Raw genomic sequence first — 16,845 nt, 5'->3', positions numbered from 1 at the left:
ATATTCAGATATTGTATGGTGGTTGGTTTGATATGTTGATAAAAATTTGTGCTGGGTAAATGTGCTTCTAGTTTTTTCGCTAATCATCGTATTCGACGTCGTTGACAGATTTCGGGGCAATCATTGAAACAAGCAGTTTAAAATGTACAGAATCAATTGAGTTTATAAGTATTTGATGGCAAAGTGTTTAATTTGCAAAAACAACCTTCAACGTCAAATAATTTTCGAATCTTTGGCGATATAACCTGAAATTATTCTTAGTAGCATACAAATTTTCAAATGGCGGCAGCATCACTTGTAATGTCGGAGCTGTATTCGAAGACTCGAATTTGCTCCTATTTGTTGCATCAGATCGCGTTGCGATTTATTGAATGCTTCTAGTAACTGCGAAAACTTAATGGCGTCCATGGTGATTTTCCCCTGCTTTACTCGTCGCCACTTTATTAAATCTGGATGTTTTAGTAAAGGATGCACGCGTTTGTGTAGTAACAAGAATACTTTATTTACATCAAGAATGGACTAATGCTATCAAATTGTTATCGGACAAGAAGGTATCGGTTCGATATTATACAATAAGAACGTATTAAGTTGGGTACATACCAAATGCATGACAATGGGGCATAACAGATGGTTACTTCGTTTCGGGACCGCTAAAGTGATGTCGTGAGTTAAACAAAATTGTTCCACTTCTGTAAATAGTTTATTGAAAACTTCGTCAGCATTTTTACGCTTCATTTTCAATTCGTCTTTTACTGCAACACACAAACTCAAAGCAGCGCTCAAGTCAATTTGTTTTTTCTTGCAGTTTTTTGCTCAGTATCATGGTGATCTATAAAACAATGGTGCTTACTTAAAGCGATGTTTGAGATTCTAATGTTTTGATCGTTCGCAGCAGCTGAAAAACTGACGACGAAACTGCTGGATCTTTTAACTCAGTTGCGACCTCTAATGCATCTATTATGGTATTGTGCATTTCTATTTACTGCTTCACAACGTTGTACCCATATAGTAGGACATACACTTTTAAATTTTTTTTCAAAATCGGGCAAGAATATTTATATAATGATTCTTGTAGTTATATCTGGCGCTTTGGTGTGTTAAAACAATTATACACTGCTTTACTGCAAGTTCTTGATATAGCTAAATTTAAGGAATGTGCAGCACAATGCATATATGTAGCCAACGGGAATTTATGCGATATGTGAGCTTGTGCTCCTTGCAAGTAGCCACTCATACTTGCTGCACTGTCGCGACGCGTCGTAGCCTTGTTCGAGCATTTTTTCGCAATCAACACCTATTCTATTTAAGCTGCTCATGATTTCGTCCGCCAAAAATTTACCAGTTGCCTGTTTGCTTCGAATAAATTCAAGGAACTCTTCCTTAATTACAAATGCTTCCGACGTATCTTGCGCAAAGGGATAGTTGTTCGATACCAAAAAACGAAAATTAAAAAAAGTTTAAATTTGAAAAAAGAAAATTTATCACACCTGCTATATAGGCAGTTTCATCCGCAAGGACAGCAAACCCATAACTACCATTAATGTCGTCAACAGTTCTGCGCAGCAATATTTTGTGACAACATTCTATAATTTCGTTTCGGATTTGTGTCAAGCTAGTTGATAAGTCATTACTGTGAAGGCTCACCAATCGTAATATAGCCCGGAAATTTCCTTCATGGCCTTCATTGCCATCGCTTAGTGAGCCCGAGTCCGTTTTTCCTCTCAAAGCAATGCGGCCACACAATAAAACAGTTTGCATAATAGGTATTAGAAGCTTTCGGTTTTCTGCAATTTTTTTGCTGAGCCCCTCATCGATTTGAATGATAACCGGCTTCTGAGTGTTATTACAAATACGTAAGCGTCCATTTAAATTAAGTACCGCATTTTGATGGTATTTTAACACCGCATGTTTCTCAAAAACTTCAGTTGCTTTTTTCCAATTAGAAAATGGGTGCGCAACTAATTGGGCTGTAATGAACTGTATTTTGTTTATTTGAATATATCAATAGAAATCTGTCATTTGGGTGAAAAAATACGCGAACTTTGCAATATGCAGCAATTTCTATTTTTGAATATGCAAGCCATTACCACCTCCAGTTATGTTGAAATCCGACTTTTCGGGGCACACTAGTAGCAAAGAACGTAGATAACAAGAAGGGACAACTCGTAAAAATTGTAGCGAAAGTGCGCAATAGGGCATGCCTTCTCTTTTGCCCTAGTGCGTTTCTTGATTGGATGAAAAGAGAAGGCACGCCCCTGTTGCGCACTTTCGCTACAATTATAACGAGTTGTCCCTTCTTGTTATCTACGTCCTTTGCTAGTGGGAAATATATAATTTATAGGTGGTACCCCCAATTGCCTCAAGCACTGCAGAGAATCTTGCCCTGATTTCATTAATATTGAAATATGAGCTGAAGTGTGGGAAAGAGCTTGGGAATAATTACAAATTGGAACACACGCACTCTCCAAAGTAGCTGTTGACGTTGCCGAGGTTCCTGCTTATTCGCCCCTTACGTCTACAAATTCAATTTTATCATAACAGATGGCACCAGAACGTTAGCACGATCAACTAACCTGCGTCTATGCGAGAACACTTGCATGTTACTTTTTGCAGCCACACAATCAGTGTTGCCATACATGAGCTTTTCCTACCAAACCTAGTAGGTTTTTTTCCATTTGGTAGGTTAGAAGGCTAGATTGGTTTGATTTTGGTTCGTGGAAATGAGTAATAGTTATTTGCGAAAAATAGAAAATATGTATCTCCAAACATTTTAGCAACCGCGTTTATACGAATTTCACCAGTGCGTTCGTACAACGGCGACGGCAAACATGTATATATATACCTGATTCATAATTAAAAACGAGTACCCTTATTATTGCCAATATACAATACGAACATCCATATATACTTTATGGCGTGCTTGGACAAAAATTCCAGAAAAGCCTGCCAATGGGCTAGTACCCGGCCATATTCCAGGGGCAGGTCTTTGCAATCGAAGCCGGTGTTCGCGAATGTCTTCGTACAAGGACAAATGGGCCAGAATAAATATTGTGTCGGATAGTCAGGCAGTGCTAAAGGCATTAGGCTCTTTTAAAACTGCATCAAGGCTTGCGGCGTCTTGAACCACCTGGGTCCACAATAGTGTAACGCTTAGGTGGGTTCCGGGATATGAAGGGTTTGAACCCAACGAAAGATCTGACTGTCTCGCAAAACGTGGAACCGAAATGCGCGAAGCTAAGAAGAATTTCAGATTGCTGCCCACTTCTTCTTCTTCTTATTTGGCACTGTAACCGGCTAAGCGATTTTGGCCGAGTTCAACAAAGCACGCCAGTCGTTTCTTTTCTGTGCCAACTGGCGCCAATTGGAAATTCCAAGTGAAGCCAAGTCCTTCTCTACCTGGTCTTTCCCCCTCAGTGGGGGCCTTCCTCTTCCCCTGCTACGATCAGCGGGTTCCGAGTTGAATACTTTCAGAGCTGGAGCGTCGGTGTCCACTCGAACGGTAAGACCAAGCCAGCCGCTGTATTTTAATTCGCTGCACTACGTCCATGTCGTTGTAAAGCTCGTCTGCGGTACTCGCCGTCGCCAACGCGTAAAGGCCCGTAAATCTTCCGCAAAATCTTTCTCTCGAATACTCCAAGAGCCGCCTCATTGGATGTTGTCATTATCCATGCTTCTGCGCCATATACCAGCACGGGCATGAGTGACTTATAGAGTATGGTTTTCGTACTCCTGAATTGCCTACTCAGTCCAAAGTAGCACTTGTTGGCAAGAGTTATTCTGCGTTGGATTTTATGCTGACATTATTATCGGTGTTAATGCTGGTTTCCAAGTAAACGAAATTCTCTACTTTCTCGATATTGTAACTGTCAACAGTGACGTGGGTGCCAAGGCGCAAATGTGCGGACTGTTTGTTTGATGACAGGAGATACTTCGCCTTGTCCTCGTTTACCACCAGACCCATTCGCTTTACTTCCTCATCCAACTTGGAGAAGGGAGAACAGACTTCGCGGTTTTTGATACCGATGCACAGTGGTTCGAGTAAGTATACGTTCTCGAAGACTCCGAAACCGCTGATGAATCCGATTTTGATGTTATCAGCAGAAATTCTTTGGCGTAGTCTGGAGACGGTTCCTGTAAAGTTTAGCGCATATTGAACTCAAACTCAAAATAAAAGAGTTGCCACCCATGTAAAACAAAAAATTTGTAAAGGTTGAATCAAATATTACAAGGTTGGTATCAAATGAATGGTGATTGGGGAAGTCTTAATCCAAACACATTTTTTAATATGTCTGCCACCTATAAAATAAAAGAGTTGCCAACTGTTAAACTTTTTTACATATCGCAAATAATTTGAAAACTACACATTAAATTAAATAAAAATCCATTTCATGATTGAACAATACAATTTTTGTTTATTCAGATTAATTTCATTGCGCAAGTTGAAAATTTTGGCAAAAGTTCTGATAGTTGATATTAGTTAATTGGGATCTTCTCAATTCAATGGCGTCCCACATATTGCCAGATTTGCTTCGGTTTTTTATATAACAGTACTTGAAAATGTGTTTAAATTTTAAGTTTTTGGTAAATAAATCTCAGTTTTAAAGTTATTTTAGTAAAATTTTGCACGTGACTGATTTTTAACATTACTTTAACTATTTCAGAGAATCATCGAAAAAGGTTCACTCTAATATATATCTGGAATACAACTGATTGTTCAGATATGTGGGTTTGGTAAGAATATGAAATTTAGTACTATTTTTATTTATCATAAATAGAAAGTTAACTGGGAAAAACATCTAGATCGGGTCCCTTTAACATACAACATGCAACTGATTATTGATTCATTTTTTAGTAAAAAGCCTTATATATGAACAATCAGCTTTATGGGAGTTATTTGTTATTGTAAACCGTTAATAGTTAAAATATTTAAGTACCTCGAAAACTGGAGCCAATCTGGAAAAACGGAGGACACCTTTTAATTAAGAAGGCCCCATTTAAGTACGATAAACTATAAAACCTTTTCCTAAGAAGAAAAGTTCAAAATCCGAGAACAGTGTTATTATATATACAAAACATGAGAGATTTGATAGATACCGCGCTCGCAGATAGTTAGAAAATCAATAAAAATTAAAACATTAACAAATCGTTGAACCATAACTGGTTTGTACACTCCACTAATATGCTATTTAAACAATCTAATTTCTTAATCACTATCGCTAAATTCCACTCCTGATGAGTCATATCCTATATAGTCAATATTATTTACAGTCCCTACATGTTGAGTTATATTTTCTGTTGGTGGTAGTAATAAATCTAACACCTCGGAGGGTAGATTGTCAGTCGTTTTCTTAGGAACATCCCGGAAGCTGTTTATTACAAGATCGGATGTGATCAATAACATATTAAGTAAGTCTCTATTCGTAGTAGTACGTGATCGCTTCTGAGTATGGTGCTCTCGAAATGTTCTGCAATCCTTATTACGAGCTTCCTGGGTTTCCTCAGAAAGCTGTCCGATTGGCAGAAGAACAGATTGTATAACCTCGGCACTATGAACAAGAATTTTGTGTACAGTAACAAACATTACTGCTTTCGGTATCAAAAAGGAATAATCTAGAAAAAAATTAAAAATAAATAGTTGTACAGATTTGTGCAGATAGAAACTGTTATATTTAGAACCTACAGGACCACAGCTATGATATCTACAAATTTTAGACTGGGGACAGGTGGGGAAATACTACTTTTACACTAATAAATGCAAAAAGTAGCAACAAAATTTTAAAATTCACGATTTTGACATTTCTTGTAAAATAATAAACAGTGGTAAGTACAAGATTACATAGAAAATAAAAGGTACTTACCTTTGGCTTGCAAATCCATCACAAATATAAAAAAAAAAACACATAACAACAAAGCAACGGTATGCAAAATCGCAATAACACCACAATATGAAATTAAACAACACGCGTGTCCGTTTTTGCGATGTAAACAATTAATTACTTATCCTTAAACAATATCAATGTAAAAATTATTTCTAATTCGTAATAATGAGAATATTGGGTGTCATTTTTAATAATCACAATTCAAAAATTCAATGACGACTTTTGTCCAGCTAGCTTGTTCTATTCGAATCACTGTGTGATGATATCGATGTCATGATAACGGCATACGCCAGAATTTGCACGCTCTTATAGTAAACTGTTCCTCAGCGGTTCAGCTCTGAAACTCTTATTATCTTCTCTAACATCAAAATAAAGAAGTCACGTGAAAGAGAGTCGCCCTGTCTGAAGCCCCGTTTGGTGGCGAACGGCTCGGAGAGGTCTTTCCCAATTCTGACGGAACTGGTAGTATTGTTCAACGTCATTTTACACAGCCGTATCAGTTTGGCGCGGATGCCAAATTCAGACATAGAGGCGTATAGGCAACTCCTTTTAGTGCTGCCGAAAGCGGCTTTAAAGTCGACAAATAGGTGGTGAGTGTCGATTCTATACTCGAGGGTCTTTTCGTTTGACGTATTGTGAACACCTGGTCTATGGCGGATTTTCCAGGCCTTAAGACCTTGTAACCTATGCTTAGAAGCCTGATCCCGCGGTAGTTGGCGCGAGTGGCGGAGTTGCCTTTCTTGTGGATTGGGAAGAGCACACTTAAATTCCAGTCGCCGGGCATGCGTTCATCTGACTATATTCTGCACAAGAGTTGATGCATACACCTTATCAACTCCTCGCCACCGTACTTGAATAGCTCTGCTGGCAGACTGTCTGCAAACACTTGGGGCAACGTAGCTTGCAGTTGCACCAAGGGTTTTATGTTGAAACGAAAATGAGCAGTACAAAACACCACGGATTAATTAAATATAATACAATTTCTTTATTGTTCAATTCGGTGAAATATGTAGAGTTAGTGGCTTACAATATTACCTTGTATAAAAATACGCAGGGGAAGTGGCTGGCGCACGTCCTTTGATCCTCGAGTTCTCGCAAGAAGTGACCGAGCTAATGCTTGCGAAGTTAAGTTTGACCTCTAAGCCACAAACTGTACATGCTAACGACTTAGCATTAATCAGGCTCTTTATGTATGTGTGCATCCGTTGCACATTTATACAATTCTACGTTAGGATGGTTCACCCTTTTAAGTGTTTGGTTCAGCATGGAGGCCTAAACACTGTCAGTTCCAGTAGCTTTGTTGTTTTTCAGCCGCGTTATTGCTATTTGTACCGTGTCATAGTCAGGCGGAGGAATATCGACTCCGTCATCATCGACTGGATGCTCGGGTTCTTCTTCGCCACAACTTTCCGTGCTGCTACCATTCAGTAGCGTGGAAAAGTGCTCCCTCCATAATTTAAGTTGGTTCAGAACATCGGCAACTAGGTCGCCATTGTTGTTCTTACAGGACCACGCCCTGGTCTTGAAACCTTTCGTAAGTCACCTAACTCTATGGTAAAATTTTCGGGCATTCTTCCTGTCGGCCAGCATTTCAAGCTCTTCGCACTCACGTATTTCGGCCTCTCTCTTATTGCGGCAGGTACGTTTCGCTTCCCTCTTGAGATGCCTATAACGGTTCCACATAGCGCGCGTTGCTGACACTCCTCATCGCACCAGTTGTTCTTTCGGGCTCGCTGAAATCGGACTACTTCTTCGGCGGCGGTACTTAATGAGCGGGAAATGCGGTTCCACTGCTCGCATATGTCGGTTTCTGATCTCTGAGAGCAGGTGTGAGAGTCGAGTAGCGAAAGCGCTGGCTGTCTGTTGTGATTGCAGCTTTTCGACGTTAAGCTTTCCTTGCATATTTGGGCGCACATTTTTTGCTTCACAGAGGCGCGTGCGTATCATGGCTACAACAAAATAGTGGTCCGAGTCGATGTTTGGGCCTCGGAGTGTGCGTACGTCTAAAACATTGGAAGCATGCCTTCCGTCTATCACAACATGGTCGATTTGGCTTCTCGTTTTTGATCCGGAGACAGCCACGTAGCTTGATGAATTTTTTTATGCTTGAACCTAGTACTGCATACTACCATGTTTTGGGCCCCGGCGAAATCGATCAGCCTAAGTCCATTGTCGGACGTTTCGTCGTGGAGGCTGAATTTTCCGACGTTGCTTCCAAAGATCCCTTTCTTGCCCACCTGGCATTGAAGTCGCTCGTACGTGCGCTCATAGAAGAGATCCGTGGATACTTCATCCTTCTCTTCCGTCAGGGCAAGGGCGCAGATGAGCGAGATGTTGAAGAATCTCGCTTTGATACGGATTATGGCTAGACGCTCGTCCACCGGGGTGAACGACAGTACAGAAAGACTCTCCCACCACAAATCCAACACCGAATTTGCGCTCCTTTACATGGCAGCTGGAGTGTACGTCGCAAGGCCCCAGGCATTGCTTGCCTTGCCTCGTCCAACACTGCGACCTTAAGATCTATTGTGCTCCCTTCATGGATTGTAGTGTGTATATTAATCCAGTATCCGGTAGAAAATTAGTGTGGAACCTAAACCTACGGATTTATCTCCGCCCTTGGTAATCAGATGTTTACTCAGGTGCCTTTTGCGTTTGTGCATTAGTGCAAGACATTCTTCTAAGATGTAAAATCTGCATCGCTCGTGCGAGTAATTTCGCAGTTTAATCAGGTTATAGTTTAGCCAATGCCCTGTGAGCGCTTTGGACTGCCCTAGTCCTGGTAGATTATCCTAGTAGCGATTTCTATGAGCCTTTTCCGCTAGCCGAACAAGTTCAGAGAGTGCCCTTTTCCCAAGCCACAGAAAGAATCTGGCCCGGTGAAAGGGGTTGATGCTCCTTTCTTCTCTAGTTTATCGTACCAATATGTCCCGGAATCCAGAGCTTGTCGAGGCACTCCATCGCCAGTTTAGATGTTACCTGGTGAGACCTGAGGGCCTTGATAGCCGCTTGGCTGTCAGTCAAGATCGCGTCAAGATGTTCTTCCGACCACCCCTACGTTTTTACGATAGCGCGGGGTTAGCGGGCGCTGGTGGGGGAAAAACCGCCCCTGGCAACGCCATGTGGCCACGGACATATATAGGCGCCCTGGGGACCGCACTAATCATCAGTTATCCGTATGTCACCGTTCTGGATCGCCAACACCACTGCCGTCCCAAGGCCGAGATCGCTACCGAGGGCCGCCCACCAGCATCAACGAGGACCGCTATCCGCACTCGCTGACATCCAGAGCCGCCGCCACCGTCGTTGTCACCACTAGGACCCAGACCGCTGCACTCATCATCGGGGCCGCTGTCACTACTGCCACCCAGGCCGAAGCTACGACCGAGTGCCGGCCGCCATCATCATCGAGGGCTGCAAACGCTAACTATCACCACCCAGGGCCGCTGTCCGCCACCACCATCAGGGCCTGCTGCTACTATCATCACCACTGAATCCGCCACAAATAACGCTGCCCCAGGCAGCTGTTACTACCCGTCACGAGCACGGTCATCGCTACTGCGAACTCTAACCAGGGTCGCTGTCACCGTTCCGCATTCAGTACCATTTCGGGAAGTCGCTGGCGCCCTTATCATTATATGGGCCACTGCCAACGTCACCGCGGAGGCCACCACACCTACTGCAAGGGGATTCTAGGCTGCCGTCGCAAACAGCGCTGCGCTCTTATTGCCGCGCTACGACTGACGCCTACCAGTGCCACTCTCGTTGTCGCCATTAGCGCTCCCGTCGCCTGTACAAATACCCGCCGAATAATCTCCGCCACCGACTGTTGACCCTTACTCTCTCCTCTGCACGCCAAGTTGCCGGTATTCTAGATAGCCGCGTGTGTGTGTGTTCGACTTAGTACACTTAGGATAGCCAACGCCGCCAGCGAACCAGGTGCGTACCCACTACCCCAGATTATAGCAACCCTTGATCAATTGGAGGAAGCCAAATACATCTCCACGATCGATCTTAAGAATGGGTACTGGCACATACCTCTAGCTGATAAGTCACGGATATACACAGCCTTCACCGTCCCTGTTCGAAGACTCTTTTAATAGAGAGTGATGCTTTTCGGCCTCCACACCGCACCCGCAACTTTCCAACGCGCTCCTGACTCTATTATCGGACCCGACCTGCATCCTAAGGTATTCGCGTACCTGGACGACATTATCGTACTAGGCGATACCATCTCCGAACACCTGTCTTACCACCGCGAAGTCTTTGAAAGATTTTAGAACCACCAGATGCAAATTCTTTTTGAAAATTGAAGCTTCATATGGCAGGAATTGCACTACCTAGGCCAAATCATCGGCTACGAAGGAATCCGAACTGACCCCAGGAAGTTTGCCGCAGTACGCGAGATGCCTGCACCGCAAAATATCCGAGAACTCCAACGATTGTCGGACTTGCCTCCTGGTATCGCCGCTCCGTAGCCGACTTTTCGACACTCGCTGCGCCACTCAACAAATTGCTCAAAAAGGGACAAAGCTGGACGCGGAGCGAATCGCAAGAACGCGCCTTTGAATAACTGAAGGACAAACTTATCAGCGCACTGGCTGACGCTAGCGGCGAGAAGCTGGGCGTCGTGCTACTCCACCGCCATTCCAAACAAGAAAGCGTCGTGGCATATGCCCACCAAAGCCTATCTAACGTGGAGAAACGCTACTCAGCCACTCGCCGTCTCTCTGGAACATTCGGAAAATAAGACCTTTCCTAGAGGGTTACCAGTTCACCGTCATCAAATGGGTCCAACTGGTACCAGTCCGCAACGCAACAACAGCCACAGTGATCCAGGCCCTGCGAGAGAGAGTAATCTATTGATTCGGTTGCTCCGCAGTTTTTCTCAGCGACAACGGCCGACAGTGTGCCGCGACCGCCTTAACATCCTTTTAAAAAGACCACAATATCGAGCACCGATTCACTGCCTATTGACCCCACGGAAAGTGCCAACCGGGTTATCAAAACAATGATAGCATAACGTTCACAACAAGACCACTGAACGTAGGATCAATTGCATTTGCCATCAATACAGCCCACCACGAGTCCACTAAGGTATTAGCCGCCGAAATAAACTTCGAGCGAAGGCTCGAAGCACCCCAACAAGTCAGAACAGAAGCCGCGGGCCCGAAAGACCATTTAACTGTCCGTCTCGGGATCTCCGAACTATGGAAAGGGATCGCGAAGCACCTCACCACGGCCGCCAACCCACAGAAAAAAATATTACGATCTACGACGACGACCATGGAAACCCGAAATATGATACAGGGTGATGAAACGGGACCACCTCCTCTCCTTCGACGCCGGGCACTTCGCCCAGAAACTCGCACCAAAATTTTCGGGACCCTATTTGGTCACCAGCTATGTCTCAACCAACACCGTCAAACTTGCACATGCCGACTACCCAAATAGGCAGCAAGTCCACGCGCACCTCCAAGATCTAAAATCACTTTACGACTAACCCCTCACTTTTCTATAAGCCTTACATTGCTACAATACACGTCTCTCCTCTACTTGCAGAATCATACCGAAGCCAAAAACCGAAAGAGCACATTAAAACAACAATAAATAAAAGAAGAGGAAAAGAAAATATATATTCATCAGCAACCACAACAATCCCTCACAAAGAAACCATAGCATGTCCAAAGCAACCACATCCAGGCGTAGACGTCGGGGGGAAAACCAACCCCACCGGACGAACCTTGGCCGATTTCAATATGGCCGTGCTATGACCGCCAAACAAACCGCGGATCATCAACGTAAAAATGTTCCATGGCCCACAGCTCACCCACGACGCCTCAGTAGCAGAAACCACAAAAGAACGCAAAACTTACGAACGCATTCATTTTCGAAGTACTTTAGAAATAAAAAAAGCCTAAATTCATTTGTGAAATACCTTAAAGATAAGGAAACTTGAATATGTATACAAATTAAAAATTTTAAATAAATAAAATTTAAATAAGCAAAATATACAAGATAACCCTACACACATACCGACCGAGCCAATGTACAATGCATTCTGTTAAATATAACCTAGGCTGGCCCTAAAGTAGTGCTGGCCTCAGGCCAAAACTCTGGAATGCCGAAACTTGTCGTCCGGCGAAGTGGGAGGGGGTACTGTCATGTAGCCGCGCCTACGCTACAGTTACCTACCCAACATCATCCTAGCATGCATCATACAACTCAACTTAGGTGCATATATATATAACCGTGCATACATATGTACATACAGACGTACACACAGAACTAGCACAACAAACCAACGATACCAAAAGCACCCCTTATGTACATGCGTACATACATACATATGTATGTACACAAAGCTGGCGCAGAAAGCGCATATAAATTCCGCAAACACCAAATTAGAGAACTATATGGAGGAAGTTCGCTATATACTAGTACGAAAAAATACAAAATGCGTAATGGTTCCGCTCACTTCTCAAACAGTTTGTACAAAACTTCAGCTAAAGCTGCCAGCAGGAACTCAACCAGCACGGCTTCGGGCCTATTCGGGGCGCTTTTGGTTTTCCTCCTCGGAGGAAGACTGCGTGGTTGAAGGGGCTGCAAGGATGGAAATACCCCCATGCAGCACTCCAAAACCATTATGGGCTAGACCCATTTTTGGCACGGTCTCTGTGGACAGGGGAGCGATCCGTTTGGTCCAACCAATTATCAAAGCTTTCATGCCCACTTACGATACCGCGTGGCTAGCGGGCGCTAAAGGGAGCGAACTCCCTGTAACGAATACATAGGGGAGGGGCTAGGCCACCTTTTCAACACGGTTTCAGCAGACAGGAGCGCGACCCGTTAGGCCTGCCCCATATCCGACCACCCCTGCCTTCTTATGATACCTCGGGGTTAGCGAGCGCTGAAAGAGGTAAAACCGCCCCTTGCAACGCCATGTGGCCACGGACATATATAGGCGCCCTGGGGACCGCACTAATCATCAGTTATCCGTAGGTCACCGTCCTGGATCGCCAACACCACTGCTGTCCCAAGGCCGCGATCGCTACCGAGGACCGCCCACCAGCATCACAGAGGACCGCTATCCGTACTCGCTGTCATCCAGGGCCGCCGCCACTCTCGTCGTCACCACTAGGGCCCGGGAGCTGCTCTCATCATCGGGGCCGCTGTCACCACTGCCACCCAGGCCGAAGCTACGACCGAGTGCCGCCCGCCATCATCACCGAGCACTGCGAACGCTAACTATCACCACCCAGGGCCACTGTCACCGTCACTAACATCAGGGCCCGTTGCTGCTGTCAGAACAACTGGGTCCGCCACACATATCCACGCCCCAGGCCGCCGTTACTGCCGTCACGAGCTCGGGCATCGCTCCTGCGAACGCTAGCCAGAGTCTCTGTCGCCGTTGTAACTAAAAGGGGCCGCATTAACCCTCGTCACATTCAGGGCCGCATTAAATACCTCTGCGGGAAGTCGCTGCCGCCCTTATCATTATATGTGCTACTGCCAACGTCACCACCGAGGCCGCCACAACCACTGCAAGGGGATTGATTGCAGGCTGCCGTCGCAAACATCGGTGCCGCCACCACAATCACCGCTCCTGCTCTTATTGCAGCGCTCTTCGCTACGACTGAGCGTACCACTGCCAATCTCGGTGTCGCCGTTAGCGCTCCCGTCTCCTGTACAAACAGCGTTGCCAGGTTGACGTTTTTAACGTCATTTGGACGTTTTTTGTACCCTGTTGACGTTTGGACGTTTTTTGTGTAAAAAATGACGTTTTTTAACTTCCCAGTAATTTTTCTTTGTTACTAAATCTTATCAGTAGAACTGATTTTGAATTATTTTCCTAATAAATCTTTACAATCTTTCGGTTTTGCTGCAGTTGCTTCAAAAGATTTTTTCTGGATTTTTGGACTAAGGATCCCGTGTTCAAAGGCTGGTTGTGTAAATACTTGAGGTTACGAGGCTTGCTGTAATGTTTGCAATTGTACATTAAAAGCCAATTCAGGAAAAGCCGATCTATTGCAGCAGGCATACTCGCAAAAGCATCAAAAAACTGTGCAGCACAAAATGTCAGAAAAAAGTAGGCGACTTTTTTAAGACTTCATTGTAATGAACACAAAAAATACTGAAATATTAGGTCCATTCAATAACTTTTCCAGTAAGTACTTGCGGCGAGAGCGTAAAAGAAAAATAGAGAGTAAAGTTAGAGCAAGAGAAAATTTTCAGAAAAAGTTATTGAACGCAAAACTAGTAAAAACTTGCAGCTGAAGCCATTTTGTCACTTTCTGACGGTTAAGTTTTAGCGCGCAATTTTCTTTTTAATTGGGAATAGTTCCCATCGTCATAAAAATAAAAAAATATACAATAGATTTAAATTTTTCATCCATATTTTCATTTCACTAATTATGTTTCATCAAATCCTCCTCTTAAACAGTTTGTTTATATTTGAATTTGAAACATAACCTTACTTTTTGACTCCTGCCAATTCCTGCTACTAAAATTTTTACTTGCAAGAATTTGCAGCTCTCTCGGGTTGTTACGCTCTCGAATTCGCTCCCTCTTGCAAATATTTTGGGTTATTGAATGCATTCCCAGTAAAAACTTGCAAGTACTAGCAAACAATTCGTAGCAATTTTTTGATATTGAAGGGACCTATTGCTATGCTCCTTCTTACCAGAACGTAATTTAGCATTTTCGACAACCGAGCCCCTAACCAAACGTCTACAAGAAAAAAAATTATTAAAAATCAACGCGATTATTTAGCCCCTTTAAACTTGCACATTATTGCCCTGAAATTTAATGGGCTATCAAACTCAAAAAAAATTCTGAAAACTCTTTTCAGACCAAGAGAGACGTTTTCTCATGCCGAAGACCTGGCAACACTGTGTACAAATACCCGCCGAATAATCTCCGGCACCGACTGCCGACTCTCTCTCTTTATTCCCTCTCTCCCCTCAACACCAAGTTGCCGGTATTCTAGATAGCCGCGTGTGTGTGTGGGTGTATTCGACATAGTACACAAATCAAATTTGTTTTATTTGGTGGGGGTTAGTGGGACCTTCGCTCCAAATCACTTCGAAACGCTTCAGTTTTGGTGTGTTTTCACTGTTCGCGTTTGCTAACCAGCGCGCGCCGTGCTCTCGCTTGTGATGATATATGTACATTAGACTGCATCCCCAAAAAAAGTTGCGGTTTTTCCGCCGGGATTACAAAGTTTATTATATTTTAAGACGTCCACCAAAATATTTCGGAAAAATATTAAGATTTAAGCGAGCTGGACCGATTTGAAAATACCCCCAAAAATGAAGCTTTTTATGAATAAAAATAGTTTCTTAAAGAACTTTTTGAAAAAAGTCCCCTCAGATGACAAATTAGATTAAGCTTAAAAAATCTGCATAAAAATATTTAAAAATCCTTTCAACGGAATCGTAAGAATGAAATTTTTGATGCCGTTTTTTACTTTTTTCAAATATTGGTTTACGAAAAACTTGGCAAAAAAACGTCATTCGTGTCCCATCTTGTTTTTTCGAATACCAACACATCTTAATTCCACTTTGAATGACGTTCGTTCTTCGTACCTTTCTCTTCCATCGTTTGAATGAGTTTATTAGCAAAGAAATAAAAAGGGTGAGAAAATACCTTTCCAATGATATCTCACAAGTCTAAATCGGGAGAGCTTAGGCTCAGTTATTCAAGTTTTTCTTATACCAATCTTTTAAAAAAGTCAAAAACAGCATAAAAAATCTCATTATCACGATTCCGTTCAACTTTTTTTTTATATTTTTTAAAAATATTTTTACGCAAATTTTTTAAGCTTAAACCGTTTTGTCATTTGAGGGATTTTTTCAAAAAACATCTTTAAGAAACTATTTTTATTCATAAAAAACTCCATTTTTGGAGGTATTTTCAAATCGGTCCAGCTCACTTAAATCTTAATATTTTTCCGAAATATTTTGGTGGACGTCTTAAAATATAATAGATTTTATAATTCCAATGGAAAAATAGTACAGATTTTTTTTTTTGTACGGGGAGTGATGCAGTCTAATGTATATACATACATATATGAGATTTTCTTTTAAATCAGTAAGATATATTTATATATCTCATATATACATATAAGTATGTATACGAGGTTGAGTACTATTCGTTTTTGTCATTCACAATCTATAACACTGGTCTACAAATTTCAACTTTTTTTCTGCGAATAAGACGGGACCTGGTGTTTCTGAACGGATTTTTCGTGCTGAACACGAATCCGGGGTCAAAAATGTCCCATCACGTCACGTTTTCGAGAAAAAAGGGGTTGAAACCCCTAAAAACAGCGTTTTTGGCCATTTTCGAAAAATTATAGAGCTGAACCCTGACGTGGTACAAATTTTGCATATATCAGAAATTAAAGGCTAAACCGTGCCCTTTCGAATGAGCCCTATGCCGAATTGATCGCGTGCACCCTTAAAGCAGGGGGTGTATTTGTGTTTAGGGGTGCAGGAAAAATTGATCACAGAAAGAATTTAATCTTAAACGATCATAGAAAATTAATAATGCCAAGGTTTTAACTATATTAAAAGTCGCTGATTACGAATCTGCAGTTAGATTTTAAAAATTTAAGATGACGGGTCGAATATGGTGGATATAAAAATTGGACTCCTAGACACAAATACACCCCCTGATCTAAGGGTGCATGCGATTAATTCGGCATAGGGCTCATTCGAAAGGGCACGATTTAGCCTTTAATTTCTGACATATACAAAGTTTGTAGCACGTCAGAGTTCAGCTCTACAATTTTTCAAAAATGGCCAAAAACGCTGTTTTTAGGGGTTTCAACCCCTTTTTTCTCGAAAACGTGACGTGATGGGAAGTTTTGGACCCCAGATTCGTGTTCAGCACGAAAAATCCGTTCGGAAACACCAGGTCCCGTCTTATTCGCAAAACCCTTGTAGACCAGTGTAATCTATAC

The 16,845-nt window shown here is 42.8% G+C and overlaps 1 protein-coding gene across 1 annotated transcript in view; it reads right to left on the bottom strand.

Moving 5' to 3' along the window:
* LOC108374215 (uncharacterized) overlaps positions 1-16,845 on the bottom strand; it is a 145,982-nt gene that overhangs the window by 44,633 nt on the left and 84,504 nt on the right. The window lies entirely within an intron of this gene.

This window comes from Rhagoletis zephyria, unplaced genomic scaffold (genome assembly GCF_001687245.7).
Source record: "Rhagoletis zephyria isolate East Lansing unplaced genomic scaffold, Rhagoletis_zephyria_1.1 Rzeph_scaffold_00086, whole genome shotgun sequence".
NCBI lineage: Eukaryota > Metazoa > Arthropoda > Insecta > Diptera > Tephritidae > Rhagoletis > Rhagoletis zephyria.
Note: the sequence above shows the minus strand (reverse complement) of the source record. Positions and strands in the feature narration are given on the sequence as shown.